At 41.4% G+C, this 5,000-nt stretch overlaps 1 protein-coding gene across 1 annotated transcript in view; it reads right to left on the bottom strand.

The window, feature by feature from the left end:
* The window catches only part of LOC121553763 (B-cell lymphoma/leukemia 11A), a 44,880-nt gene that overhangs the window by 34,182 nt on the left and 5,698 nt on the right, over window positions 1-5,000 (bottom strand). The window lies entirely within an intron of this gene.

The raw sequence follows: 5,000 nt of genomic DNA, 5'->3' as shown, positions 1-5,000 counted from the left end.
TACCAGGCGGTGTCAGAGGAAGGCCCTCAAAATTGTCAAAGACTCCAGCCACCCTAGTCATAGACTGTTCTCTCTGCTACCGCACGGCAAGCGGTACCGGAGTGCCAAGTCTAGGTCCAAAAGACTTCTCAACAGCTTCTACCCCCAAGCCATAAGACTCCTGAACAGCTAATCATGGCTACCCGGACTATTTGCACTGCCCCCCCACCCCATCCTTTTACGCTGCTGCTACTCTGTTAAGTATTTATGCATAGTCACTTTAACTCTACCCACATGTACATATTACCTCAACTACCTCAACTAGCCGGTGCCCCCGCACATTGACTCTGCAACGGTACCCCCCTGTATATATAGCCTCCCTACTGTCACTTTATTTTACTTCTGCTCTTTTTTTCTCAACACTTTTTTTGTTGTTGTTTTATTCTTACTTTTTTTGTTTAAAATAAATGCACTGTTGGTTAAGGGCTGTAAGTAAGCATTTCACTGTAATGTCTGCACCTGTTGTATTCGGCGCATGTGACCAATAAAATTTGATTTGATAAACATAAATCAATCACTGATGAATAAACAACAAACATAAGCTATTAACAATATTCCACCATAGAGTGCCAGAGTTGACAACTCCAAAACAAAATCAGCTAATTACATATGTCACTGTATCGATTTGGTTAATGATATCAAATAGGCATGTACCTAAACAAAATCAACACCAAATGTGGGGCGATGGTTTGTCTGTGCCAAATAGGGCAAAGGACAAATCATCAATCAATCAAGAAAAATCTAAAAATAGTAACAAGTAAAAAATATTTTTAAAAATTCACATGACATCTACTGTAGATCTGTCATTTTAATATCAGTCAAAATCAACAAAAGTGAAAATGTGTCTAAAATGTGTCATGAAATGTAAATAATAGCACACACACCATTGCCATGCCATCAAAATACACCATGCAAAACAAGCCATTCAATCCAGGGTCCTTTAACCTTTTAGTGTAATGGAAGTTAAAAGACAGAAAGACTCAGTGTTTTGCTTATACCATGGTAAGTTCAATGTGTATCTCCAGCCAAAGTGTATAGAAGACGTTTTCCTTGGCCGATCATCCACTCTCTCAACGTTACAACTGCTCTATACTATCGTGAGTGCGACAAATGACCTCCCACACATCTCCTTCAACCCAATCCTTACAGAGGGGCCTTGGAAAGACAAGCAGAGAAATGTGCCTGCTAGACCAGCATGAGAGCATGTTTCCACACACCCTCCCAGCAAAACCAAATGACTCTTTGATGATCCCTGGTGTCGTGACAGACAGTGGCGTATGAAGTGGTGGGGGATTTAGACAGAGAGAGACGACAGGGTAATGGTAGGGCGATTCTGATGCTTTGTTCTCATACACACACACTCAATAGTTCAGCATGGCGTTTTGGCATCAGAGACTGCAGCTGGCTTGTATGCACACACACACACACACACACACACACACACACACACACACACAGACACACCCACATGCACACATACACACACACACACAAACACACATACACCTGCACACATGTACTCACACACGCACTCACACAAACACACAATGTAATTGATTCAATACCAATTGGGTGCCCCCGATTTGCATTGACTGTTAACACTATTGCAAAGATAGAGTGAAAAGGAGGGAGAGAGAGATAGATAGAAAGAGAGGCAGGGTTGAAAGAGGGAGAAGATAAGCAAAAGAGAGACAAGGGAGAGAAAGGGTCAAAGACAATTAAAAAAAAGATATACAGAAAGTGTTTGAGAGAGAAACAGAGAGGGAGAGAGAGAGCTCTGAAATTAAAGCAAAAAATAAAGGGGCATTTAAAAAACACTAGCCGTGCTAGTGGTGCAGGCTAATCGCCTGATCTACCACACAGCAACAGCAATCATGTCATAGCCCAGCTTGAGCTTAACCATAGCATCAACAACACAAAATATGCAGAGAATACTAACACCAGACCATATAGTGTACATTGGAATATAGAGAGCCTTTGTAATAACAGGGCTCAAGTGCTTTGTATACCATATTGTGATGGGGTTAGTGGAAGAATAATTTATTTCAGTGTTGCACAATCAATAATGCTTTATTACCATGACATTACACATGGCACAATCAGTGTTAGTGCTGTGTTAGTACTCACAGAACACATAGAAACAACACAATTTATTAAAACCTCAGTTTGAAGATGAGGTGGAATTCAGGAATTTTTCATCACATTTTTCATCCCAGTTTAGTATTAATAGAGTAAAGAGCATATGAGATCCCAACCTAATGTGGTTGTATTACAATGGCCACACACACACACACACACACACATCACCAAGCTTATCAAGGACAACAATCCATATGGAACACACACACACCCCCCAAACAGCCTTTTGTCTTTTTAAACAGAGCTGTTTGATATGTAAATAAGGGTATTACACCACAAGAGCAATGCTCCATATTTTCCTAAGGTACATACCAATGGCAAACTCCCCACTACCACACTTACCAATGCAATAATACACAGTAATAAATATTAATGATGCAGCAACAATACAAAAACAACTCTGTAGCTATAATAATCTGTTACCGACATTGCTTTGTGTAAAACAAAGAATTTCAAAAATTACTGTTGAAAATTACAATAAAAATGGATTCATACAATAATAGTAACAATCTTTTTTAAATATCAAAAAATAAATCATTCACACCTAACGATTCTAAAATATAACAACCATGTATAATACCATTGACCCAACCAGACGTGTCTCACCCGTTACATTATGATGTAAATGAGTCTAATAACCCAGTTTAGCTGCTGGCTGAGACTGTGTGTGTGTGTATGTGTGTGTGTGTGTGTGTGTGTGTGTGTGTGTGTGTGTGTGTGTGTGTGTGTGTGTGTGTGTGTGTGTGTGTGTGTGTGTGTGTGTGTGTGTGTGTGTGTGTGTGTGTGTGTGTGCGCGTGTAAGTCTGTTTAAACGGCTAGGTTAATTTGTGCTGAAATTGCAGCAACATCTTTAAAACAAAAGGGCTAAGCAGACACACACACACACACGAGTCGAGACACAACCTTGGTTAGCATTGCCGATCTGTTAAGATTGAACTGAAGGAGACAATAGGCTAGGGAACCAGGTAAGACCAACACACACACACACACCCACACACAGTGAGGTTCATGTTACACAACATTTCTCATCCCAACGTACCACAGAAATGGGCCTGTCTGGAGTCTATTCCATATCAAAATCCAGCAGCCAATCACGAAACTAAAATTAAAGGATCAAAGGTCAGATCTAAATTATTGTTGATGAGGATGATCCGGGCCACCATTTCCTGAAACCTGGATCTCTAGCCAGATGAGAAGAGATGGCATAAAACAGAGACACAGTCCCTACCCTGCATTTCTATACAACACACACACACTTGCACAGTCAAACACACACATATGAGACAGGCCAGCTGAAAACTCAAAAATAATATCTAGAGGAACTGTAATTATGGTCACCTTGAAATCCACCCTTTAACTCTCTATATTCCCAAGCATTTTTGCCGTTGTTTACAAGCAAAGTGATTAACGGTCTTGTTTTGTTGCTCGTATCCATCCTACTATTTCATCTTTTCCCAGGCCTTATTTAGTGCTGCCAGTCAACCACTGAAAGCGAACCCTAATTGAAATACACCGAAAAACTACACTATAACAAATAATTAGTGGCGTTAAGATGCTTTAAATAAACTACTCTTCCTCGGCGAGCCAAAATAACCGAGTGTACTCTCCTCAGCTGTTATAATGCACAGAGGGAGCGAGTGAAAAATAAAACAGAGTAAGGGAGAAAGAAGCGGAGAGAGAGAGGTGGGAAGTAAATGGTAGAGAGAGTAAGAGAGAGTTAGAGAGATGAGAAGGAAACAAGAGGGTAAGAAGGGAAATAGAGAAATAGAGTGAGAATATGAGTATGTAGGCCTCTGTTTACCGGTGTAAGATGTGGTGGGGGAAAGACCACAGTGAGATCAGGAGACATCTGCTAGAGCCACATGAGAGAACTACAGCAGCATTTCTCACAGAGCCCCAGACACTCACCATGCAAGACGCACACACAGATAGAGTTACACACACACTGGAGATGAGAGCCTCACAACAGGACACACAAATGGAAGCATACACACACACACATGGAGTGACACACACTGTAAAATTTTAGCCTATATGGGGAAACTGGAACACACATCCTGAAAAGGCATGAACACGTATTCCAGAGAAACTGTGGACACACACACAGACACAGACACACACACAAAAATACATACATCACAGAATTTGTTTATACCCTCTTACAGGCATATACACACTGCACAACCGTGTAATTATACAAAAAAACTCTCTAAACCACTCCCTCCAACACACAGTGTCACAAACACAAACACACGCACACACACATTGACCCATCTGCCAAACCTTTGTTTCCCTGCATAGTGGGTGGGTTGAGTCCACTGCAGTGCCAACCAGTGCACCCACCCTGTGCCCCAATTTAGACCATCGCAAAATGGCCACTAAGTCAAGGTTACCAGTGTCACTTTGCCATTGGGCTATATTTGATTACTGTGGAAAACCAACCTTCCCCCCATCCTCTCTCTGTCAAACTCAATGGATTTGAGGTCAACTGCTGTGCCAAGTTAACCATTTCCCCTCAGCAGGCTGACACACACACGTATCCATACAGACACACACACACACATTCACACACACCGCTAGAGATCAGTAGCACTATGATGCATATGTGTCTCTAATTAAGAACACCAGCCAGTAAGAACAGGGCGATCTGAGACACGGATGAGATAACAATCCATAAATCAAATCATAAGATGTGTTTTTATCTTATCCTATTCTTTTGGGCTTCCCTGTGACGTTTCAGTTGTGGTTAGCCGGAATAGACCCCGCCCCTAGCCTATCAGTCCTAGCCAATCAGATGGATCACTTAAACGTAGACCCAATCT

This window comes from Coregonus clupeaformis, chromosome 37, assembly GCF_020615455.1.
Source record: "Coregonus clupeaformis isolate EN_2021a chromosome 37, ASM2061545v1, whole genome shotgun sequence".
In the NCBI taxonomy this organism is placed as follows: domain Eukaryota; kingdom Metazoa; phylum Chordata; class Actinopteri; order Salmoniformes; family Salmonidae; genus Coregonus; species Coregonus clupeaformis.
Note: the sequence above shows the minus strand (reverse complement) of the source record. Positions and strands in the feature narration are given on the sequence as shown.